A 27397-nucleotide genomic window follows, 5' to 3' on the forward strand; every position below is an offset into this window, starting at 1 on the left:
TGCATCTCATCCTTTTATGTAATAGTACAGACAGACAGACAGCCATCGCGGTTAGTTCGATTTTTTTTAAAAAAAAATTAGTGAGGGTTTATTCGTTTTTTGAAAGGAAAGTTGCTATTAAGTTGCAAGGACCTTATCAAAGGCAAGCAATCTTGAGCCAGCTCCCCGAGGCTTTGGAGCGTCAGAAGTAAGTGATCCGCCGCCCCAATAGCGTTATCCCGACAATCCTTCTGTTGCTACATAAACGTTAAAGGCACAGGCTGCTTCTCTCCACTTTAAAGCGTTGCATATTTCGGATTTAACCATTTACTGTCTGGAACGCAGAAAGGGGGGGGGGGGGGGGGGGGTACAAGGTGTACTGGATCTTTTAAACTTACTGTCATCAGGAATGTTAAGAACGCGCCCCCCCGCACTACACATGCAAGTGAAAGACGCTTTATTGAACTCCTCATCGACAACAGCAAACATGATTTCAAAATAAGCAAATGCACATCATTCAAGGAAACTGTTAGTTTCCCTCTTTTGGAATTATATATATATATGTTAAATAATAATTCTTAAAATGTGTACCAAGCAACCGCACAGCGTTCTAATCTTTTTCAAAGACTTAGCGTTTAAACGTTTTCGTCAGATTTTTTTTTTTTTTTTTTTTTAGGGCATGACCTTTTAACACCATATAAACCTGCCAACTTAGTGTTTTGCTGAAAATCCCTGTTCTGTGTTAAATGCGGGGTGACTTTCTTAACGTCCCTGGAAGGAAGTTTAAGGGAAGATGAGACGCGGCGGTTTATCCTACCCCACGGTACTTCAAAGAGTATTGCGCGCCTTTGAAGTTGAGCATTAACTTTAAAGAACAAGACATCATTAAATGAATAGATTAAAAGGTGATGCTGCCACAAACAACTTGTAGCACAGATCGCACTTAAACTGCACTTACTGTAGATGTGTGTGTGTGTGTGCGCGCACTAGGTGCCCACCTCGAACCCATGTAGATAAACTATTCTAAGCTTGAATGCTTCCCATGGGAATTCTGTGCCCGGCAGGGGTTTCGTAACTATAGGTTAAATATTCTATATAATATATGGGGCTATATTTGACATGAGCCTCCAAGATAATGTTTTTTTGATCTGCATGAAACAAGCTAAGGTCGCATTCTGCACATTTGTGGAGGGAAGGGGCAAGGTTGTCCTATGCGTTTTATAAACCGGACTGGCTTAAGTGGATTTATTGCCAGTGCTTTTAAGACACAGCTATATTGTCTAAGCTGTCATTTTCTCAAAAGCAATAATGATTGCAGTGCTGTGCAATAACAGACAGTACAGTACAGTACTCGGACTATCCTCAGTCTCCCACAGTCTCTGGGATATGCACTTATTATATATTTAAACAGAATACAAATGCCTGATTAGTGCCGGGTGGCATTCTGTGTGTGTAAAGGGGGGCTGGGGGTGCAGCCCTGGGAGTGTGCGACAGCAGTGGCGCCCGCTGCAAGGTAGGACAGTGATACAATTACAAAGTTCAATTTCAGACCGATTACTGAACAATAATACACCAGAGCACGGAAACCTTTCATTAGCCTTTCATTCAAAGTTTTTTGTTTGTTTGTTTGTTTGTTTTTGGTTTTTTTTAAATACAAGAGTCAGTATGGTGTTTCTTGGTTTTAATTTTGCTCCCTGATGCAAAAATGTTTTTATTTTTAAATTATTATTATTTATTTATTTTTATAACATAAATAGGCAATTAGCGACGTGATCTCGTTGTTTCTGCTCGCTCGTATTGTTGCTGACAGCTGTCGTGTTGCTTCTGTACATTTGCTCTTTTATTGAACCGCATTTTCAGCATATCTAGCCTGACACATAAACAACGACAAGCCTCTCTTTGATGTTTATTACAGACAGCAGAACAAAGAAGGTTTATAGGAAATTACTTCAGCAGTCTCAATGTCGTATTCCCGACAAGATTGGGGTTGTTTACTTCCTCGTTAAGCAAAACGTAACTTTATTTCAAAAGAACGAGCCTTTTTTTATGAAGTAACTCATTTGTGTATTTATAGCGATGTTTAACAATACAGACGCTGGCACTTTATTCGGAGGGGAGGGGCTGTGTACAGTCGGTAATAATTATCAGGAATGTATAACGTGAACCCCATACCCAACTCAGCTCCAGTGAGGTCATGTTCTCTAATGATACATGCCACGCTTTGTGGTTCATGTCAGTCTAGAACAATTTGCACAAGCATTTTATATCATTCAGAAAACAGCTTTGTGAATATGGCCCACTATTTCAAAGTCTCTCCGTTATCCTTGACTCCCTCTCAGATTTTAAACATATGAAGACTAGTTATCACGTATTCACCCCATTCCCATCGCTGCAACACGTATATGTTGACTATATACCACAGAAAACGATACCATTTCTAATCAGCTGTACTCTACTATCCACAGCACACCTTAGGCATGTCCCTTTAAGTTATATCTGATTGCATCGGTTATCTGCTTCGGTCGGAAGTGGTTGCTGCGGTTGAAATGTATTTTACAAACGCTAACATTCTAGCCAAACCACAAGGTGAATTATTAACTACTGCAGCCCGGCTTTCTGAAATGCAAGCCCTGTAAAAGATCCCAGACTTGGGCTTGTGGACAGGCTTACCTCGCACCAGAAGAACCGTGCAGAAGAGATTACTGTGCACGAAACTGTACTACGATGATGTCCTATAATGTATGGGATTATTCAACTAAGCAACTAGTAATCTTAAAGACCCTTGTTTCCTTGCATGGGCTGTGAATATATCCCTACTGCAGTGTGCACACAGGGTGGACCAGGGCAAGCTAGCGTACGCCTGCCACTTTATATATATATATATATATATATATATATATATATATATATATATATATATATATATATATATAGAATCCCTCGCCTCGCTGTTCTGGGTGAGGACCGGAGCTGGAATGGGCAGACCTCTATCTATATAAGGATATATATTTAGACCCTATTGTCCACTCCTGCCTCGCTGTCTGGAGATGCTAGTCTCACCGCTGGGCTGGAAGGGCAGAACAATGCATGTGGTACTATTTGGAAATATTCAACTGCTAAGAAACTACTATTTATCACTAGCAAATAGACTGCAACGCAGAAGTAACACAAACGTATTTATTACGCGTTAACCTCAAGTCAACCTAATGCAAGTTTTGTAGAAATATGTTATCGGATCTCAGTATATGGTTAGGACTCCGTTTTCATGTTTTTTTTTTTTTTTTTTTTTTTTTTTTTGATCACGTGATGTCGTGTTTTTTTTTTTGTTCCATTAAACTCTTGGAAAAGTTTTCTTGTAATACAAGTTCCCTTTAGCTTTTAATCCCGTGACTTTATTAAGACTGCGGTGATTCGGTTTCACTGATAATGCAGAACACGGTAGCGCCGTGATTTTAATTCAAACCGAAGGCAAACAGTGAGTGACGTTAAATTGATTTAATTAAACCGTAATTAACTATAATTTGCAAAACAGGTTGTAGCATTTTTGCAAAGCGTCCTTAAGATTTTAAATTCGGGGTTAAAAAACAAAAAAAAAACTACTTAACTGGACTTTCGTGTTCAGTTTTAATTATTTCAAATAAGCTGTTTTTTTATTCCATTATCAATGAAACAGAATCTTAGTCGCATTCAAGTTACGGGAGATCGAAGAGCCCTAGGTATAGGGTCCAGGGAGTGGCGGACTGGGTCCCTGCTCTTACACTACGAATGTCTGGAAGTATTATTTGTTTTCATTACTAGTCTATATTTGTGTTTTGTTTTCGAACTGGCAGATTTGAGAAGTGCTATGTTATTAAGTGCAATGTTATTTAGTCTTTTAGATTTAAAGCATAATATACGTGTTTACAAAAACGTGTTTTTTTTATATTACATTGTTAATTACACGTTTTCACACTGGCAGTAAAAGTTTTTTTAAACGTTTCTGTGATGTTCGTTCAGGCACGCGTGGGCATTTGTTGCTTTGAGTGGGGTTGTGCGGCGTAAATGGCCACGCTGGTATAGTCTGAAACCTAACCGTCTGTTCTTCGTTTTAAAGGGAGGCAAATGAACCAGGCAGTCGTTTTAGTTTCCTCCTATAGGAAATCTCTACCCCGATAACGAATGCGCTAGGAACTCCCAGGGGTGGGTGCCTGGAATTGACAATGTCCACAAGGGCTCCTATAAACGCTAATAAAACCAAGAACATACCAAAGTGTGGCCTTTGAACAGACACTGCGGTCACTCGCAGCTCTCATTTGCCCCATTGTCCGTTTCATTGCTCGGGGTTAAAACTTAGCACTTCTCTTTGAAGTGATGAGCGCTTTATCTGGGCCAGACCGCGGAATGCCAGGATTTCTGAGACGACAATGGAAAATGCAACCACGGTAAGCTTATACAATTACTGAACTGGGGGGGGGGGGGGGGGGGCAGATAAGACAAGTGTCATTTTTTTAAAAAAAGGAGAAAAAAAGATAGAGAGGGGATGATCGTTTCGATCATGCGATTTTAAATAAGAATTACTAAATAAATAAATAAAAGCGAATGCAATCATTTCCAAGCGATGGAAGAAAAGATGGAGGGAGAGAGAGAAAGAGAGAGGAAAAGAGAGGGGGTGGGGTTGTCAGCAAAATCATTGAGAAAGTAAAAGCAGCAGAAGACGATGCAATTAAAGTGTGGCGCGGAGAGAGCTTTGATGTTGGACATGGTGCCTAACGAAAAGGCTGCCATTCACTGGCTTGTTACGGGCTGTTAAGACGATCTAGTTAAAAGGGCCAATTTGAGAAAATAAACTTTAATGTGAACTTCAAAGACTTAAATCTGATCAAATATTTTAAGTAAAGGACGTGGCTTAGGTTATAGGCGGAGCAATCTATACATTTAAAGTAACATGCATCACAGGAGTATAACAGTCTACAAAATGAGTATTTACATATCTCTTTAATCCAATTTTTACGCATGACTTTAAATGTTTAAAATTGTATGGAAACAACGTCTGATGTTCAGCCTAATCCGGTTTTGCCAGGAGTCCCGGACTCTGCGGTAATGAAGAATCCGCTATGGGTTTAGTTTGGCGTGTGGGTTATGAACGTTTTTCAGCGTTCCTGAAAATACCGCTCCATAAAGAAGACCCAAGATTATTCACTGACTTTGATCTACTAGGACCGGATAGGCTGTGGATGTCAGTGTTGGGGTCCTCTTTAATATTGATTAGTACATTATTAATATAGCATTCAATACATGCATGCCCAGCCAGTCCTGTCTCTCTTGGCGAGGGGGTGAGGGCCAACAGGTTTGCATGTCCACCCAGTCCCGTCTCTCCTGGCGAGGGGGTGAGGGCCAGCGGGTTTGCATGCCCACCCAGTCCCGTCTCTCCTGGCGGGGGGGTGAGGGCCAGCGGGTTTGCATGCCCACCCAGTCCCGTCTCTCCTGGCGAGGGGGTGAGGGCCAGCGGGTTTGCATGCCCAGCCAGTCCCGTCTCTCCTGGCGAGGGGGTGAGGGCCAGCGGGTTTGCATGCCCAGCCAGTCCCGTCTCTCCTGGCAAGGAGCCCAGTTCCAGTCGTCCTGGCGAGCGGTTGTGTGGGGCTCTGATTTGTGATGTGAACAGTGGTAGTCCTGGAGCCTATCCTCCTGAGTGACAGCCTATGCTTTGCATGCTTTACAGCTCGCTTGTTTGTAGTGCTGCCTGAAGTGTGATGTAACTCAGCAGATCAAAAACGATTCAATAAGACTGATGGGTCAAAAACACACAGGTGGTGTCCGTGCGTTTTAAAAGGTGAAGCTCTCGTTTTCCTGCCCCTTATTAGTAAAACTCGTAACTGATTATCACTTTTATCAGTGTCTAGTTGAACCTTCTGAATGACTATGCATTGGCTATACACTTCCAGAAGACCCCGGGTTCAGGCTTTGTCTACTATTAACATTGCTAACCTGACATAACTTCTAATTCTCCAATGCAATGAACTGTTTTTTTTTTTTTTTTTTTACAGGGCAAGGTTAGAATGGGGTCACGGCACACACTTTGCCACACTTGAATGGTTTGGTTTGTGTTTAGTTAAATACACAATGCATTGCAACAAAGGGTATTTCTTGTAAAATGGGTCTATAAAAAGCACAGTGGACTTCCAAACCCGCTCCCATGTCTCTAACAACACTGGGACTGCTTTTAACATTTTGAAGTATGCGCTAACGCTGGCGAATTTTCATTTAAAAATGCAAACTTCTCTACAAGCCATAAATAAATAAATAAATAAAACCCACACAGTACATTTGATATTTCAAAGTAATCTCAACTAAGTTGTAAAAATAAGAATTTTACCCCAAAACTCCTTCTTGCTAGTAAACTATTTTGACCAAAATCAGACCAAATAATCATGACAGTGAATTTAGCCTTTATTTGCTGGTTGTAGGCTCAAATGGTCATTAAACCCAGATGACAGTAAATGAATGTGTAATCACAAACCCTTGTTACACAGTTTCAACCACATTGTGTCGGCGACTAGACCCAACCCCCCAGGACAGCCTCTTGATTCAAACCCAGTCTCTTCTTTCAGCAGGTGGAATGAACTACCTTGCCAGTGGATCTTCAATTGGTCCCTGCCCTTCAAAGATTACTCTTACTCAACTCATCCAGGATTTGGTTTAATTGACAGCTCCTTGGCTTGTTGTTCATCAGGGTGGTGTTAAAGTTAAGGGCTTCTTTGTAATACCGACACCCAAGCTGTCCTAACAATCTGTCAGTGCCTCACCTCGAACGCCCTGATCCAAGTGTTCATCACAGATTGACTTCTCTCGCAGCACCAAGAACTTCAACTCCTCTGGTTTTGGCAATTCCAGAGCCTTTGGGAGTTCGGAATAGTTCAGAGTGCTAAAACTCTAACTGCTGGGTAAGTGCTGGATTAGCCCAAGGATCTTTTTAAAATGACCCATTAGGACTAACTGGAAAGCGCCCATCTAAAGCTATTGAGTGGAGGGACTGCTGGAGAATCAACACACACAGGACCTAAAGACAGAACAATGATGCCCAGTTAAAAGCAAGATAGGAGGCTTCATGTACAAGCCCTCACGCCTGTGTCAGAGTGTATGCAGCAGGGCTCTAATATTTATAAACAGCCTGGTAAACTGACAGTGAAATTGTCAGTTAGTATTATTATTATTATTATTAGCTATTGAGTTTTTATATAAAAGGGGTTCAAAGAACAATGGAAGGGTGGCTGCATTCAAGTGCTGGGATAGTAATGGGATACAGAGATGGGGATCTATTGGAAGACGGGCTTTGGTCTCAGTCAGTCATATCTCTAGAAACCAACAAACCAACCCTGCCTCTCTGCTTCCCTCAGTCAGGGCTGTGGTATCCAAGCAAGTCACACACTCGATGACCATCTGTCAGCGGGTCAGCCCCTTTCCAAGCCTCCCTGGCAGGATCTGAGAGGACAGCCCTGATCAAACAGCTCAGCAGGGGGCCTGTCTGTGTGCAGCTGTAAACAAATACATCAGGGGAAGAGACAGGGCCCTGCATGAAAAGCAGGCTGAAGTGTCTGTGAGTGCACTGGGGTCAGAAGCCTTTGAAACACCCCGTCTCCAGCCCAGGGGAACAGTGAGGAAGAAGGGGACACATCTATCAACCCACCCCTCCCTCCTTCCTATCGATATACCCCTCTACATATCTATCCATCCCCCCGTCCAACCCTCCCTCCCTAGAACCTAAACTACATTTAAGGGTCAATATAGACAGATATATTAAAGGAATGCAAATGAACTGACAGAATCAGGTCCTTTGTGAAAATAAACATTCAAAACGCCCCTTAAAAAAAAAAAAAAAAAAAAAAAACTTTCTGGTCAACAGTAACAGCCTAAAAGGGGAATGACTCCAGGGCCAGCCTTCAGATATAATGCACATCCCTGTTATCGATCTATCTTGCACAGGGAAACTGAAATAGGCAATTAGTAGTGTCTTTAATGGATTTAAAATGAGGCTGAGGATTCCTCTGCTGATCTTGTGTAGTTTCTTAAGCGTCATTCTTTACAGAAATCCAGCATTATAATTAAAAAGAAAACCATGCAGGCACAACAGCAGGGTTGTTTATAAAATGCTTGCCAGAGGACGAGTTCAAATTGGACACATTACCTGAACTCGCTTCTCAATGCTAACAGGATTAGAGACAAGCAGAACTATCTGGCTGGTTCAATATCAAGATTCCAAATATCCAGTGGTGCAACGAGGGAACCGGCATTTTTATTTTTTTTTTGCAAGAAAAGAAAGCTGTTATCTCCCTCCTTACCCCTCTCGCCATTTCAGTAAAACTTTGGAGTAAATTAATTAGCCAGCAAAGCTATGCCCTGCCTTGCTACCGCCCCTTCCCCCTCCCCCTCCTCCTCCTCCAAAAAACGAAATTTAAAACAAAAAACCAAAACGACAACTTGCGTTTAGTTAAACCAATGAATCTGCAATCATTTTACATTTGAAGCCAATTATGTTTGGAAAGAGTTGCTTGAAATGATCACCTTGCTAACCTTTTTTTATTTAAGTAAATTATGGTACGTGGGCCTGGTTTGTTTGTGGATGGAGAGTTTACTAATGCAATTTTGACTTCACTTACACAAACATATGATATTTTACATGCTTTATGTCTTGCTCCATTAAGACAGAGCATGTAACGTACACTTTGCCAGTACACAAAACTAAATTTACTAACAGATACACCAGAGACTGGATTGATTGAAGTACAAAAGATGAAGACAAACTAAGCGAAGTTGCTATATGAGTGTGCACTCATTCTTCTGTGCCAGTCTGCATTTCACACTTCATGTAAACCCAAGGGATTCATTTCAGCTCATCAGCTCTGCATGTAAATTGGACTGGGTTTCAGAGTCAAAATTAAATTGAAATCAATTCGTAAATCAATCTTTCTTTCTTTCTTTCAGTAAAAAGTTTCCACTCTACAGGTGAGGCTGTGCTTCCTCAGCTCTGCTGTTGTAAGAAAAAAATGGGCACCATAAAAGTGTAGGTGTTTTAAATATCAGGGAGGAGAACCTTCCTAAAGTCAACCAGCAGGTGTTTGTTTAAAATGTAAACGAGTTGATCTGAGAGAAGTGATCAGCCCTCTCCCGAACATGAAAGGAAAACTTTATGCAAATTTATTTACATGACTTTCAACTGCTGTTCCAAACTCCCAAACCATTATTTATCAATATCAAAGCCTCAGCTCACACTGTGACCAGTAAACACGGCATTACTTTGGTGTGCAATCCCAACCCAACAAACAAGAACAAAAAACAAATGCAACCCATCGGTACTTACAATAAAGATCAACAAAAAAGCAAACCAAGGTCCCCACACCAACCTGATCCCCATCGTATCTCTGCATAGAGGGCTGAGTATGCTGTGATAGACAGGAGAAGGCAATCTCTTAAACATATCTTCTTTGTCAAAGGAGTTACAGCTATAACCTCATAATAAATCACATGCATATTTTCAGGTTTTGCCTGGCTCTGCATTGTTTAAACCACCACATAGTGAGACTTGCTCCCCTAGTAGATGGACTTCCAGCTGCTCCCTGACGCCCTCTCACCCTCTGTGATTGAGTCATTAAAGTACAGAGTTCACACTTGAAACAAGAATCATCTTACATTCAACACTAAAGACACCCCACGTAATAACATTAAGACTACGCGTTTTAAAGCAGTAGTAGATGTTTGTTTTGCCAAGTTCAGCCTCTGGTTAGTCAGTTGGAATAGTTTGTATGCATGGAAAATACTGGTGGAGTTGCCTAGTTTTGCAAGAACCCTCCACATGTGTCACAGAGAGGTCATTTATTTCTCTTCTGAACGTCAGCGTGCATCACGCAGTTCTGTACCTCACGAAAACCTCAATGGAGACACATGTGGCTAACTACTACAGCATCCAATCATTTTGCTCTGCATTTAAAAACTACTCATTACTCTTGCAGAGACACTTTATAAAAGATTACAGGAAAAGATTCTGCATACTGCTGATCCATGTAATAGTAATTGCTTATACAGCCAGTAGGTCAGAAATAGCTCTTCCTTCCTTCGGTCGCTTTGGTACAAGTTGTGTTCGGTATTATTGCTAGTTTGTTCTCATGAAAGGTGACCAAAAGCATACGCAAGTGTGCCAAAGGGCTTAAGTAAATGGGCTGCCACCTGGCTGAGACTAGCAAACATTTCAAACCCAGGTGCACCTGGGCTTCAGTTAAATAGACATTTAATGGGAAAGGATGCCTAATAACACGCCAGCAAGTATGCATTAAAACATGTGAGGACCTTTGCAAAGAAATGGATCACTTATTTATTTAAAAAAAAAAATAAATAACGAGCTGCATAAAAAAGGAATGAAGCAGATTGAAAATGTAAAAGACGCTTTCTCATTCTTTTAATGAGCATTTGTTTCTGCCTCTGTTATCAGTTCCCCCCGCATGGTCAACCCTCTCCAAACTCCCATCAAGCCACATGCAAGCAACAGCACGGTCTTTCTGAAACACACCGAGATCCCAAACTCCCTCATGGGCTGACAAGCACCTCCGTCACGGCAGAGAGTGGCATTGGAATTAAACATCTTAATCAAAGTGAGCCCAGGATCAGAGCACAACAGAACCCCAAACCCTACTGCCGTCAGGCAAACTACAGCACTCGGGTAACACCACTGCCCGATCGCTCTTTCAAAAACGAAAACAGCGAAGAACAAAAGAAAAAAGCAGACATGAAAATGGCAAAGCGTACAAACAAACCTGAAGTACAGGACACAGCCCTTGCCCTCATAATATGTTGGAGTGAGTTTGTACTTCTCTACTGCATTTTGACAGCATGATATAATTGTGCTACTTGGTTATTTTTCATGTGTTTGCTACACCCTCTCGACTGCTGTGACTGACACTTGCCTGTCTTTTAGGTATGTGAGCAAACATACATGCATAACAATGTTACACGGTATGTTTAAAACCTTTCCCCAAAACTCCTTCATTGACCCCGTTCAACAAAACACAAAATCATCATCGCATTATGAAAATGTGCTGTGATGTGAAAAAAAAACACAAAATAACTGCAGCATGCAACACTGTAAAATATTTTAATAAAATGTTAACAGTATAAAATAACTATATATATATATTATATAATATATATATAATATAAAGAATAGGTCACTATATATTATATATAAATCCATATTATAATCTTGATTTCATTTTTTGTTAAACAGTTAATATCTGGTATGCAATGTATACAAAACCAAATTACACAAAATCCAAACTGGGTATTAAAAATGTAAGAATAAAACAAATTTAAAAGAAAAAGAAAATAAAAAACTACTGAATATTGAATGATATAAAAAACACTCTGTGAGATATGGCTAGGAATTCATTAGCTTGAAACAAATAAATGTGATTAATAAAACTGTCAGAGATCTCACTGCCTTGTGCGAACTGCCCCATGTCTTCCTGTGCTCGAGGTCAGAGATTTATTACAGCTTTTGATGCGTAAGTGTGCGCCCAGTAATGGCGCAGTCTGTTTGAGAGGTTACCTGAAAGCAAGCAGAAGAAAAAGAAAATCTACTGGTTAGGAGAGAGAAAAGATCTTCAACTGGGAGATGCAGCTTCAGGACTGTTTAATATTTCATTAAACTGGTTTCCACTTAAAAAAAAAAAACCTAGTCATGTTATCAGTGCAGCCTGGATTCGAACCAGCCTGCTGAGCTTCAGTGCAGCCTGGATTCGAACCAGCCTGCTGAGCTTCAGTGCAGCCTGGATTCGAACCAGCCTGCTGAGCTTCAGTGCAGCCTGGATTCGAACCAGCCTGCTGAGCTTCAGTGCAGCCTGGATTCGAACCAGCCTGCTGAGCTTCAGTGCAGCCTGGATTCAAACCAGCCTGCTGAGCTTCAGTGCAGCCTGGACTCGAACCAGCCTGCTGAGCTTCAGTGCAGCCTGGATTCGAACCAGCCTGCTGAGCTTCAGTGCAGCCTGGACTCGAACCAGCCTGCTGAGCTTCAGTGCAGCCTGGACTCGAACCAGCCTGCTGAGCTTCAGTGCAGCCTGGACTCGAACCAGCCTGCTGAGCTTCAGTGCAGCCTGGACTCGAACCAGCCTGCTGAGCTTCAGTGCAGCCTGGACTCGAACCAGCCTGCTGAGCTTCAGTGCAGCCTGGACTCAAACCAGCCTGCTGAGCTTCAGTGCAGCCTGGATTCGAACCAGCCTGCTGAGCTTCAGTGCAGCCTGGATTCAAACCAGCCTGCTGAGCTGCCTATTGGCCCTTCTTACTCCTGTGTGCAAAATGTGGTTAAGCTTCATTTGGTTCAAATTATTATTAAAGTGGAAATAACACTCCCATTGCAGAGCAGTTCGATCCATTCCTGTTTTTACTGAGAGCCTAATTAGGTTCACTTGAGATTCTTAAGTTCACCTAATTGGGCTCCAAGTAAAGCATGGATCTCACTGCTATGCAATGGGGATCCCATCTCCCTCCAAGATAAAGATCACATTGTTAGAGAGTGTCCTCCCTGTGTTATTTTGCATACCGTGGTTCTACCGCACGACTTTAATAAGCAACAGATTTGAAATCAGGCCAGGCTTGATTTTTTTCCAGACAGAATCCACAGACTCGATCACCTCCATTACCACAGCACCAAGCCAAGCTCGTTATCTGTGATTCAGCGTGCTTTCAGGGGTGATACAGGGGTTTATTGCTGCTTGTTACACAAACGTGGTTCTGCGTCCCACAGGTTCAACAGTTCACATCACCACTTGAACTACTACATAATGGGATTCATTTCCAAAGCATGTTTAGATGTGCTGTGATTAGCCACTGCTCAAAGTTTCCTTTACCATCATTAGGATGTTTTCTCATAAAAGCCATAATTAAACTCAATTACATGTCAATGGATTGAAAACTGGATGATTGGCCAAAGTTTTTAAACCCTGGAAACCTGCCTGAGCCCTCTTCTGCAGAAGCTGTGAGTAACAACCCTGCTACCGCAAAGAAAGAAAAACACAAGGTACTACTATCAGCCCAAAGAACACAAAACTCAACATTTTAGTGCGTATCTTCATTCATATATTACTGCAATAACCTTTTCTGATGAAATATCTGCTCACGCCCACTGGGTTGGACCTAATTATTGCTTGATGATTTGCTGGAGTACCTGACTGTTTGTTGAATCACAAAAAGGGGTGAGATAAAAGCAGCAAGACCACAAAGACACACCTGCCAGACCTACAATTACTCACAACGTGACCCTGTTTATTTCTTTACAAATTATCATCAAAACCAATTAAATAAGTTAAAACACCCACTTGTCTTAGGAAACCGCACACTGAATTCTCTCCCTGAATACCTCAAGGTAGGTAGTTTGTACCGAACCTTAATTCTAAAACAAAGGAACTGCACTGGCAGCTACTCTGTGTGTGTGTGTGTGTGTGTGTGTGTGTGTGAGCTGTTTTTACGACCTACTGAATACCTGTTTGTATCTACAGGTGCTCTCGCTGTGTAGAACAGGATAAACTGGAGGTCTGCGACAAACATTATTCTGCACAGCCCAATGGAAGTATTACAGGCAGTTTCCTGCTCTTAAGTGGTTAGCCAGTTCCTGCACTGTTCTCTTTCACAGGGGTGTTTGTTTAGCGGTTTCAGGCTGTAGGTAAGCAAAGGTTTACCTAATGCTCCGATAGGAATCCAGCTCCTCCTACAGCACAGAGGTTCTCTTCTGAAGAAAGTTCACCTGAAACAAAGAAAAACAAAGTCAATCACTCGGTCAGTAATCACTCAGCTGAAGCACCGACTGGCTGAGAATGAGGTGCGCTCTTTGAAGAGTCAAGCCACCTGACTGCAGTTTCACCAGCACAGTACGCTTTGACATGCAAAGTCAAAATAAAAAATAATAACGTCAGCCCAAAGCAAACAGAAAACTCGATTTCTATCCTTATGCAGCATATAGTGTGCTTGCAAACAGGACTTTGTAACAATTTGAAAGCTCATTTCCATGGTCTTACTGAAGGCTTCATGACTAAGTGTATTACTGTAGCAAAAGAAAATGTACAGTTCCACCTTGCCCTGCCTCTAGGGCGCTCTTCAGCATGTTTTCACTGCATCTCCCTTCCTTTGATTTCTTTCCCCTTCCTGTGTTGTTTTTCTTATTACACACAGTATGCAGCCGACACCATTATCAGGGCAAGCCCTCTTTGTTTGCCAGCCCTGGTAGAACACTTGTGTGGAATGGGCGAGGTGACATCATGGGAACCTGGGAGTAGGCGTGCCAGCTTTGGCAAGCGCGTCCGACACCTTGCAGGACAGGTGACCCATCAGCTAGCCAGGAGACCATGATGAGTGTGGTTATGCTTTATGATTTGAAGCACATTAAAACTGACAGTACAATGGGAATCTTTTAGTTCTACACTGTGCCTGCCCAACACGCTTCATTACAATGTGAAATGTAACTGATGTCATCCGAATGTATATATGGGTGCTGTTCGAACAGATAGGTATACAACATTAATATACTGTGTTGTGGGAAGCGCTTTAAAAGGTCCACTTTTGAATAATGTTTTTGTTTTTACCCATTTGTTTAAAAATCTCTTTTACGGTACTTAAAAGTTAGTTATCGAAGAATCCAATGCAAAAGCTGCTAGCTAGACACACGTTTGTATTCGGACACTTAAAACTATAAAAGCACTGCGTAGATATTAATAGAAATATGCTAAACTCGAAAAAGAAAAAGCCTTTAAATGCAAATGCATTAAAATTTGCCTGATAGTTTTTTTTTTTCCTCATGTAAAGAATGTAAGTGACCTTTATAGTCCAGTTTGAGGCTTTGAAAGTGCACTTGAGTGATGTTCACAAAGTCCTAGACTACTTTAGAGACAAAAAAGCTATTGTTTGGTTTAAATATTTAACATAAATTCCCAACCACACTCACTTGCATGCAGAACAAGGATCACTGTAACTAATAGCTAACTTTATTGAATTCTTGAAGTCAGTATTAATGAGGCTCCACTGTATAATTTTCTACAAAACTGATCAAATGGTAGGAAAACTTCAAAGCAGAACTGCAAAATCAAGCGAGCTTGCACTCCTCGCCGTGACAGAAAAGGGGAAAATGAGGATGAACCGCACACTTTGTAAACGCCCCAGAATAATCGCATAAAGTTTCGTGTAAACTGAAAATCATTTGCGTACTGTGACAAGAAGAAATGTTTTTCCTCGGCTTGTTTTGTAATGCTTCCAAACAAACTGGCGACTTTTCAGACAACTGGGGATTCTTTTGACTGTGGAAACAAAAGAAATATCACATTACTGCGAATCTGAATTCAATGTTTTGAAGTACCTGAGATTTCAAAGAGGTAATTGTGTCCTCGAGTTCCTGTCTCAAAGCGGCTGGCATCAGCCCCTTTATTTTCAGCTCACACTCCTGACGAGTATGGGTTATCTGCAGGGAAAAAGGACACAAACTTTTCAGGAAATATTAGGTTGGCACTTGGCTCTGCTTTCGGAAGTAAAAATAGCTTCTCGTAATAAAGCAATTGTAACGGAGAAGCCGATCTTATCTTCACACGACGACATGTAGAAACTGGTTGATTAAAAAAACCCCAAAAAACAACACTGAACAACAACAAGTTCACAGAATTGTTTAATATTGATCATTGGACAGCTTTTAAAATGCTACCACTATCCTTGCATAGACAGCTGAATTGTCACTGCGTGTTTAATAAGATTCAAAACACCATGGCTACATTATTGTACCGGGCGGCTGTTCCTTTAAGTACTCTTGACTTTTTAAATTCCATTCTATCAGCTTCAGAATTTGTGTATTTTCTCTTTCCCTTTGCTTAAGATGTTCATTAAAAAAAAAAAAAAAAAAAAAAAAAAAAAAGAGATTGCTTTCCTTAAATCATTTTCCTGTTATGGATTTAAGTGATTGTTCTGGGTTTCTCTAATTAATCTTTCTGGTGACAATAAGAGAAGCGGGAAGTACATCAAAGGAAAGGAGGATAAATGATCTGAACACATTGCACAGTTTTTGTCCAAGTACAGTGTGCTGTAGTAGATTAGGACTTAGCCAGCTTGCCAATTTTTATTAATCAAAAGTGTCAGGTCACTAAAATGTCTTCATCAAAGGAATCTCCAAATCAGAAGCTCCCAAAACAGGTTACTGATAATGAGGGTGCCTTTAGCTCTGTGCTACCCAACATACACTTCTATACCATTTAGTGGGGCTTGAGCAGTTTCTTATTGTTTAAGAATTTTAAATGGTGTCCATGCCCCCCCTCCTCACCGGACATAAACAAGCTAATGAAGATCTGGAGTAAATAGCTTTGAGAATCCAACCCAATGTGCTCTACAGACTTGCAAACAAACAGGCCGCTTCTCAAGTCAGTGAAAAGGGGATTCCCTCAATCAGGAGTCAGGGCTAAAAATGTCCGGCAATGCAAAAGCCTTATTTGAAGACCAAACACAGCTGCATTTACAGTACTACAAACAGCAGGCAAATTACCTTCACAAGTAGTTATTAAATCTGACTACCGTCTTACAAAAGAACCACAATGCACTGCCATTGTATCACAGATCCCGAAGGAGGGCCAGAGCTGTCTGGAAGTAGCTTATGAAGCCCTATGAAATTCCTTCCCCATCACTTTCGTTTCCTTGCCTGTGATTTGTTGCACGGCCACTTTGTTCCATTCCTCTGCGCTGCATTCGGAATGTCCGAGAGGGAAGCCTCTTGAGAAGGAGCAAGTCCCAGCTGCGATGAGTTCTACAAGCCCTGCTCTTTCCCTATGGATCTAGCCACGCTGGTGATAAAGATCCAGTCATTGAAAGTGAATTACAGGCAAGTTGTGTACCAGAGCAAACAGGTTTAGAGGATCATATTGTAAAACAGGTGATCTGTTTCAATGCTAGCGCACTGTTTTAAAAGAAGCACAGGGCTGGATTAAGCAAAACTGAAGTGTGTGTTGTCTGGAATGCTGCAACACAAGTGCTTTGATTGGCTAAAATAAAAAAGTGTTAGCCCTGGACCAACAGAATTGTAAATCAGTGCCACCTGCTTCTCTGATCCAGTGCACCAGTTCAGAATTGTAAATCAGTGCCACCTGCTTCTCTGATCCAGTGCACCAGTTCAGAATTGTAAATCAGTGCCACCTGCTTCTCTGATCCAGTGCACCAGTTCAGAATTGTAAATCAGTGCCACCTGCTTCTCTGATCCAGTGCACCAGTTCAGTCGAAGATAACAATCAAGTCATGTGGATGAGAGTCATAACCACCCTCTATGTTTGTCTCTTCGTCACACTCTGTTTTTGCATACTGTGTACATGTTGTCACTGCATTTTAAAGCAAGATCTAAAATAGATTTATTATTTTAATGCATGCAAATTAAAGGGATATTTTATCATCTTAACTTTCACTACCTCTCAATATTTTCATATATTACAAATTTTTAGTCTTTTTTTTTTTTTTTAAATCTGTAAAGCGCTTTATCGCAAAAGGTGCTATATAAGAAATAAAGACGGATTGATTGAGATATGTATCGAGAGAATTCTCTAGAGTCATGGTGATCTCTAATATCCCAGAATTACAGGTGTGGCACTGAAGGAAAGTCACCTACATGCTTAACTATGTCAAGGGAAAATAAAACTACAAAGGATGGGGGGATAAAACCTGTGTAGATAAATTAACTTTTATTCAAATGTTTGATATGGAACAGTGGTCAGCTGCACTCAGATTACTTAAAGCAAGCATGGTATTTTAAATACCCCCCCCCCCCCCCCAAAAAAAAAAAAAACATCTTGAATGAGCTCCATTTGATTTGTCAAAGGATATATTAAAAAAGCAGCATCAGAGCTTGGGTCATTATTTCCTCTACTGTGAACAAATGATCAACAGTAGATGCACACATTTAAAAGAAGCTGATTCCATCGACTTTACTTACAGCTGTTGGATCAGGAACAGTAGCTCATCTTTTGATATTTTCAGATGAAGATCTAAACTCCAGCATCTCAGAAACACTGTCTTCATATTTTAAAAGTGACAAACGTGTCATCTAAATATAGCCATTAAAATTTCACTGAGATTGAACTCTCCCTCAAGCTAGTGGCATCTGCTGAAGTTTCTGACAGCTGCCAGCACAAAGAAGACGCCTCGCAGTGCTGTGAAGGTTCAGATTAACAATGTCATTTCATCAGCATCTTCATGCGTGCTAATGAAAGCTCTGTAGCCAGTGAAAGCTCTCCAAACTGCTCCTGGTACATTCAAACGTGGGAGCTTTTGTGAAGTTTACATATCTCAGTATAAAAACCTAACAAATTATATAAATTATAAAAAAAAAAAAAAAAAAAAAAAGGGTGTCTTTATTCAATAGAAATTCCATCAAACTCTGCATTAGCAGTTCCACACCACAAATGAAAACAATTAAATCAGACAAAAGCAAATACTGTACTTCCTGCCTTACCGTGGCGCACGGATAGCCCATGTTTAGGAATAATCTGCTAGCTTCTGAGCAACAAACACTAAACACACACTGGGATTTGTGAAACCTGAAACATTTCTATACATTGAGTTAAATGGCCACTTTCATAAGGTCTCAGTGTCAGGGTGGGGCCCCTCTGCAATACCACAAGCTAGCATTCTCAAGGTCAAACAACAACCTCTTGAAGAATAGCACGCATTCCTTCAGCTGGAGGCCTTGAACTGCTGATGGAAAAGTGCTTTGGAGTCTTGCACAAGCTACCTGTGTGTGTAAATCTCTTCTAATTATGGCTTGCTCTAAAATGTAGAATCTAAACACCTTTTTCTCCTTTTTAACTAATCCCCCCATGGTCTAGCTGATCCTTCGCTTCTTTTACCACACCACATCAGAAGACGGGTCTGGCTTTTATTCATAAACCTTTCGCTGCTACTTCCTGGAAGAAACCTCTTGACAAAACCACTCAGGAGTTCCCAGTTTATTCCTACTTGTACGGGCTCAGCCCATGCAACCCCGACTGACACAGTGTGTACGTGTTCTTCCAGACACTGCACAAGTCGGGCCACACCTCCAGAGCTCCACTACTCAAACCAGAACGTTACCAGCTTTTTCAGTTTTGTTGTTGAGTGGTTTTAACTTCGGAAAGCGCAGCAATTCCTGGAGCTCTCCTTTACTGCTCGGTGGAGGTGCTGCTGGTGTGAGGGGAGGCCGGGAGAGTGTCTTGCCTTGTCTGTCAACAGGCCAGGTGCAGCGTTGACAGCAGGCATAATGCAAGACTGCCCCGTGCTGCCCTGTCAATGTGACCACAGAAATGGCCTGGGGAGAGAGAGAGAGAGAGAGAGAGAGAGAGAGAGACAGGGATAGAGGGAGAGACAGAGAGAGAGAGAGACAGAGACCTGCCCAAATTGAAGACGCAGAAACGTCAGAAAAGCATTTTTTGACATTTTTTTTTCAAACCTCTTCCCTGTTTAGTTTTAACATGTTTTGTTAGTCGTGTCATTCCCACTGCCTCAGCAAAACAGGATAGCACAACGTGTTAAAAGGAATACTTTTTATAATCTTTTTTCCTGACTAATAATATTCTGTTGCGTGCCTTGTGTACGATTCTCCATTGTTAAAACCGTCTAGGCTATTTTTTTTTTTTTTTTAATCATTTTCCCTGCAATCATCCCTGAGGGGTCTTTTCAGAAGCAACTGTTATTGGAACAGTTAGTAAGCAAGGCAAACAAAACAGTAAAGCAGAAACAGCAATATGCAATCATACAGAGAACACACTATAGGATATTAAACAGGAAAGAAGTGACACATAGGACAATACAGAGTTCCAGTATAACATTCAAGCCCTCTGTGAGGAAACACAACACGCAGTTGAAATGGTCAGAGGTAAATCTCATTTGCAGTATAATTGCACAACATTTGGCAGCTCTTACAGCCCTGACTGCTCACTCAGGAAAACTGAACTTACATTAGTTCCAATTCTGCACGTGCTTCAAATAAACTGTATATATATATATATATATATATATATATATATATATATATATATATATATATATATATATATATATATATATATATATATATATATACACACACACACACAAACACACACACACAGTGAAACAACAAGAAGAAATGATGTCAGAATGTCAGAATCCCATTTCATCCTTCTGCATGCACATTCTAAGAAAGGGCTGAACTGATATTAAGTAGGATCTAATATTCATCCTTACTACCATTTTCAGACTAATTCAGTCACGCATGAGATCCGGACTGACTCAATTAGTATTTTAAGGAACAATTCCCTCCAGTTGTCTTTTCCATGTATAATGTATACACAGAGCACAGAGATGCAGGAGCTCTCTTTCATGCTTCCCTTCGCCTCTGGGAGTGAAAAGAAAACCCAGCTGAGTTTAAAAAGGCTGCAAAGGATGAAGAAGAAAAAAAAAAAAAAGAAAAACAGGCCAACGCTTTCAAGAATAAACTAAAACCGTCTCAAAAAGAAAAAAAACATTTCAAAGTGTGATCCATTCTGAGGCTTTGATCGGTGGAGGACATGCCGCGCCTCTCTGCGTGCAGCAGGGGGTGCTCCTGAAGTCAAGCTCGCTAGATTTTAACCCTGTGTTGCAGACAGGCGGCACAGTGGACCTTGTTTTATTTTTTTATTGGGCTTTTCAGGCAGCATAATAATGATCAGTAAAGAAGTGGTTAGCACATTGCTTGACTTATTTTTATTTCTGCACATTTCTAGTTATATTACTGTAACAGAACATCTCTGACTCACAGCAGCCCAGAAGATACTTTGCACAGCCTCCATTTTCGTATAAGGTTGGAAAGCATTGCATGGATGACCACTAAAGTGTATAATATTTAAACAGTGTGTGTTATATATATATACATAGTGTGTGTGTTATACTAATCTTGGTTGTCTTTTACAGACTGACCAGACAATTCTCAGATCACCTTTGACTCATATTTAATTTGTTGTTGAAAAAAAAAAAAACACTTCTAACAGGCTTTATAAACTGTCAAAACCGCTCAATACTATCAGTTTCTACTTCTATCAGACTATTTTGTCTTGCTGCTTCAAAGCATATTTTGTGCCAGAAAATCATTTTGGCAGCTCTAAGTTAATGAAGAAATCAGGGCATATTTTATTAAAGACTAAACTCAATCTATTACATTATATTAAAAAAAACACACACACACACAGGAGAAAAAACGTTTGACTTGATCTAACTACACTTTACCATATGCGTAAGAAAAGGTATCCCAGAAAAGTGGTGATTTTTATTTTCATGCCTGTTAATATTCAACCAGACAGCAACAAATGGATATTAAAAACACAAGGCTCTGAGAAAGACAGAGGCTGCTAACATCTGTCTGGACAAAATGGGATGAGAAGGGATAGCATTACAAGAATAAAAGAAAGTTCACCAAGACATACCGTCTCAAGCAAGAAACCAAGGAAAGTGCTAAACTGCAGCTTTAACTGAATTATAGATGAGCTTTCATCTCAAGCTAGACCTGTCAGAGCATCCAGCCCACTTCTCAAGAGCAGGATGTGCTGGGAATGGAAAGACATCAGCAGCTGGTTTGGACTTACTGAAAAGAAGACCTGGACAACGTATTACTGCTTAACTCTCATATGAGCTACATACAAAACACGAGTCTTAAACATGGTGCATTTTTCTACTTTAATGCATTATGAGCATTACCAATTTACTCAAAGCCTCCACTAGTGTTTTAAACATTATTATAACAACCTTGACATGCATAAAGAAGGAAAAACATTGAGTAAAATCGCTTGCATCATTCGATTTTCAAGGTGTGGTATCTGAAGCATAATCAACAAGTACAGAGAAACATCATCTGTAATTGACAAACCCAGGGCTGGAAGAGCCAAAAAGCTGTCTAACAAGGATGAGCAATACTTGAAGATAATATAATAATAATAATAATAATAGAAAGAAGACAACAAGAGGTCAATTGACAACATAACTGGAAGTCGGCTTTATTAACTATTATATTTACTTAAATTTGAACTGACTAAGTATTTTTGTTTATAAATCGCCTTTTTTATTTCCCTATCTTAAATTTTATATATATATATATATATATATATATATATATATATATATATATATATATATATATATATATAATGTATTTTGTATTTTTTTCTTTAAAAAATCTACAGTAAATATTTGACCTAGTGTCAATGACAAACACATTTATAATTCAAATAGCTGAAATACCCGTATGAAATCTAATAGACCTGGATAAGTGTGTCTTTGCCTGTGGGGTACAGACAGTCAAATCAGAAGAATGTTGAATTTGTGAAACAAAGAACGCTGCCTTTATCCAACAGAAAGATATTATTTTCAGGGTTGGAGATAAAATACAGCTCTACTGCCTCAGGGTAAAGCTACAATAAAAAGCTACCTGCTCCTGGGTCTCCAGCTCCTTGTTCTGGAGTTTCTTCTCCACAGAGTGCAATTGATTCTGAAGAGCCTAAAACAGACAACGAAAAGAATGAAAGGGCTTGGTGGATGAGCAGTGCTGATGTGTGCAGCAAAGATCGGTTAGTTAACGGCTTCATTCAGTTATTCAAAGCTAATCATTAATAACAATTGATGGGACAGCACAGGATACAGGAGACCTAACCAACAAAGTTGAAAGGTCACAACTGCATGCTTTCTGCAAGGAGGAAATAAATGGCAGTCAGTTAGCAGTTAGCATTCAACAGAAGCTCTGAATGTAGCTGAAAGCTGGCCAGTGGTGTCTAGGGAAGCACATGAGCAACCTAACTAAAACAACAAAACAGACAAAAAGATTGCCAACATTGTAAAAAAAAAAAAAAAAAAAAAAAAAAAAAAAAAAAAAAAAAACACGACAAGGAGATACAAAAACAAGCACACGTTAGAACAGAGCTTTTAAAGCTTCTACTTTAGGCATTGAAGACGTTTGTAAAAACAGTGTGAAAGCCTAGGTCTGGCCACAAGTGAAATGAGTTGGGGGGTCTCAGCTGCAGCTAGTACTGTATGCTATATGCTGGAGTTCTGGAACAGGCATAGGTCCTGTGAAGTTCAGTCCATCTCGTTATTGAACTGAACAAGTCAGATGTAATTCTGTAAAACCACTACCATGGTAGAAAGCAGTGCTGGAAAGACCCACGACCAGAAACCCAAATCTCCCTCAGCTCCCCGGCACTTTAAAATAACTACCCCAGAAAGCAGCAGCAGCAGCACTGTCTTGTACTTCACACCCAAGCAATGCAGACTCACAAGGATCTTGACCCTGTCACTGACCCCTTGTGCTCCAGCTGACCAGAGCACTGGGTCAACAGCACAGCTGCAGTTCAACTCAAGCACTGCCAAGCCTTTAACATGTGCATCAATAGTAGTTTCGATATAAAGCATGGTTTCCATAAGAAACAATGAAAAGCCGGAGAAATGTGATGCTGACTCAGAGTGGGAAGCAGGTAGCTGTGATACAGGTTAGTCTCCGAGATAGACAGCTGGACAACAATAGGAGTGATTTCTATAGGAAGGTTCAAACTTTGTGTACCCAACCTTTGCCTGGGAGAAATGTCATTGCTCGACTGCAGTGCGACTCAACGTGACCAGCCATAAATTCAAACAATCTGAAAACCATCGGTGACTCTAAAAGTAGGCTTTAATAGGTACACAAACATTTGAACAAAGTGTCTTTTTCAATGTCTTCAGAGCACCTCCACATGTAGAATGAGACCCTCTCTCTGTACTAAAGGGGCAGCCTGGCTACGGAGCGCTTGTGTCCTGTTTGCAGGGTCTGTCTTTCTGCCTGCCTGCCTGTGGTCAATGTGCAGGTGCAAAACCTGCAATGCAGCCCAGCAACACAGCTACTTTTAGCAACTCGCTAACCCACAGGATCAACATTGGAAAAACTACACAAGGATCAACCTCCGTCTAAAAATAATCAAAATGGAAAGTGTCTGTAGACGGAGGCTTCCTGTCCCTTGTAAAAGAACAGTGCGGCCCAGTGTTCCTCTTCACAACGCGCTGGCTGGGTTTGGACGGGATGAGGGCTAGCCGAGGCTGCCTGCAGCATGCATCATCCCTCTCTACTGCTGGGGAGGATGCAGCAACCAACTGCACAGACCCGCTGTGAACAACTGGAACCTCGACATCTGCACACAATTTCTCAGAGAGTTCACCATTAAAGCGCTGTAGCAGTCTTACCAATTTTAATTCAGGGTACTTAAAAGTAAACTGCACTGCACCTATGGCACGAGAAGAATGCAAACAGAGTCCCATGGTGCTTTGGGATATAGAAGGTAGCTTACCACATAAGCATGCGTGATACAGAGCAGTAACGTTTCATAAACAAAAGGCAACGCTAAGGGTCACTTTTCCTCATTACTGGGAGGATCAGCCTCCTGCTAGCGAGTGTGACTGAGATCAGCGCGTCTTCTTTGAGCGGTCCTGATAAGCTGCACTGGGATAAGTCAGGAACTCATCGCCGTCTTCAGATGCAGGGGACCGACACAGCCACCTATGCACCTGCCCCTCTCAATAGGGCTGTGCAGCAAACGAGACAAACCTCCCAAAGCTTTCCATTTTTGTTCACAGATTGATCCCTGGTTGCATAGATGAATCACTGCCAATCAATTAAAAATCCTGTTTGAATTGGAGGTAATCAACTACACATTAAAGGGGAGTTAGAATACACAATCCACACATTGAAACGAACGCTAATGCCTAAAGTGTAATTAGATAAGACCAGAGATATACTGGTACCAGGCAGGGACAGTTTGTTATCTAGTACTGTGGCAAGTGTTAGATTGCCTTAGTCAGTTTATCCTTGTCTTGCGTCTTAGTTCCAGCTCCCTTGAAAAAACATATTTTTTCTTCTTTTAGTCCAATATGCTCCAATGATTGGATGGATGTTATTTAAAGTTGTAGAAGTATGACTTTTCTTTATTCCATCCCATGTTATGTGTAGCCCTGTGTTGAATCAACAGAGTGTGGTCTATACAGTTTATCTAAATGGCCACAAATCTAAATACAGCCATGGTTCAAACCAATTAAAGAATGAGACTGTGAAAAACGACATCTCTAACACCGTGTATGTATGCGTTTGTGTGTGTGTGGAATGAGGCATGTCTTTTAATCCAAGTAAAAAAAGATTTAAAAAGCAGTTTTGTTGCTATTTTAATAATATAAACCAGTGGTGGTATTTAGACTGGTCACTGTTTAGATCAGCTGAACAGACCCCAGTAAGTGTCCAGCTGTGCCCGAGTCTGTCCCAGGTGTCTTGCTATGGAGAGTCAATCCCACTGATTCTTTACTGGGGTGTCTTCCAAGGGGGCCAGGTGCTAGGAAGTGATACACTCTTTATCACTCCTGGTGCACGGTATTGAATTAAAACAGACCACAAGTTCTCAAAAGTCCGATTCTTGAAGGGCCTGTGATGACGCGGCTATTTTGAGAGTTATTCTCCCCCCAATCCCTTTTCTTTTTTCAACCCCGTCGAAGGATAATGAGCATGACTCACTTCTCTGAGTTAGAAAAAAAAAAAGAGACATGAACCATCTTTTTTGGGTGGTCTTTGTGCACAGATAAGGGAGGCATTTTAACCCTTCTAACTGAAGCACAAGTTTGGACGTCCTTTCAGGTTTCAGCACTTGTTTCGTTAGGGCAAGGAGCCCTTTTTTTCTGCGTAATTCAATGGGGTGCTCTTTAAATACTTATATAGGCATTCGATTAGAAAGATCCTGCCAGGCACACAGAAGGTGAACTATATAAACTACCAAACTACAGGCTGTGGAGTCTCTAGACCAGGTATATTGATTTGTCAGGATTAGGTCTCTTTCTCTCTCTCTCTCTCTCTCTCTCTCTCTCTCTCTCTCTCTCTCTCTCCCCCCCCCCCCCCCTCCTTTAAGGAAATCTTAGGGTTTTAACCTAATCCACATGTTTTCTTTTCACATATGGTAAAATTCCTTGCTGGTGGGAACCTTTTTTTTTTTTTTTTTTTTTTTTTTTGTTATTGCAACACAATATATATTCAAAAGAAATTCTGCTTTGAAGCGAGTTTCTGCTTCGGATTTCATTCAGCTACTGATTTAAACAAAGAAAAAGAAGAAGACGAAAAAGAAGAAAAATATATATATTTTTTTTGTGGTCTGCTTCTTTTTGTGCACAGCTTCTGGGTGCGCAGGCTAAGGGCTGTGTTTCATGCTGAGCCATCCATCCAACAGCTCGGTGTTTTCATCATCAGCGGCAGCCTATACTGCTTTTTAAAACAATGCTCTATCAATACAGATACCTATTGCCAAGGTCTACACCTAGGAGTTGTTCAATTTACTAAGCTTGCAGTCAGACCATAGTATTATTGTACAGACAGCATTTCGCTTGATTTCCACCTAGCTGTGAGGTCACCGTAGGTTGTGGATGAAGTGCTACAGCTAGAGCTGAACGTGATGCTTGCACGTTTGCAAAGCACTCTAGACTTTCACTTAAACAGGCCATTCCAAAAAAGGATTGTCTCAAAGTCCTTTTTTTTTAATTTATAGTGCTAGCAATCTTCACAGCATTTACTTTATTTTATGTTTGAGAAGCTAGCGTTTAACATTCTACTAACAATTCAGCGGAATTCCTAATTTAGCATTGAAATACGAGTGGAGAGTTACACAGCATCCACTTGACCAGATATTTTTAGGACTAACCGTACAGTCAATCGTCATCCAGTCCATCATGAACAAACAGAGACTGATTTTCATGAGCAAAACTGCCACCTTAAGTACAGAGGGAAGTTAAATAAAATCCACCTTAAATTAAAAAAAAAAATAAAACAAACAGAAAAAACCCCAAACTAAGACGAGCATCGTTTGAGTCAGAATCTCTCTTATCTTCTGCACAGTTGAAGCCATGGCGAGCACAAAACCCATCAGCCTCAGTTTTTGCACCTCATTCCTGCACTACTGGGACAACCTCCTGCCAGGCTGTCTTATTTTAGAAGAAAAAAACAAAGTTGAAATACATGCAGGGAATACGAAAGCAGCTGCAGAGCACAGACACGGATTGCAGAGACGTTGTTAGGAATGCATCATTTAAAACTCTCAGGCACGTGTAAAGACCAGAAGAATGAGGTACACTTTTGAATCCACCTAATCTTTGACTTTGGCCGATGGGCTAGTCTTGAGTGAGAATGAGGCCCCGTGGAGCCTAGACTTTTGTGCATATGAAAAAATCACGATTTATCGAAATTGTGCGTACCGTACTTTAAAGATGGACGTGGTGGAGTTTTAAAAGCTTCCAAAGCAGCGTTAACCACCCAGCCCAGCTTCTAGAACCTTCTAAACATTCCGATTCATGAAAATAGCACTTAAAAAAAAAAAAAAAACAACAAAAAAAACCAAAACCGCCAGTACATTTTATA

At 40.8% G+C, this 27397-nt stretch overlaps 1 pseudogene; it reads right to left on the reverse strand.

Annotated features, from left to right (window-relative positions):
* Positions 1–13672: 13672 nt before the first annotated feature.
* LOC121296144 overlaps positions 13673–27397 on the reverse strand; it is a 100556-nt pseudogene continuing 86831 nt past the window's right edge.

Source organism: Polyodon spathula, chromosome 21 (assembly GCF_017654505.1).
Source record: "Polyodon spathula isolate WHYD16114869_AA chromosome 21, ASM1765450v1, whole genome shotgun sequence".
In the NCBI taxonomy this organism is placed as follows: Eukaryota; Metazoa; Chordata; class Actinopteri; order Acipenseriformes; family Polyodontidae; genus Polyodon; species Polyodon spathula.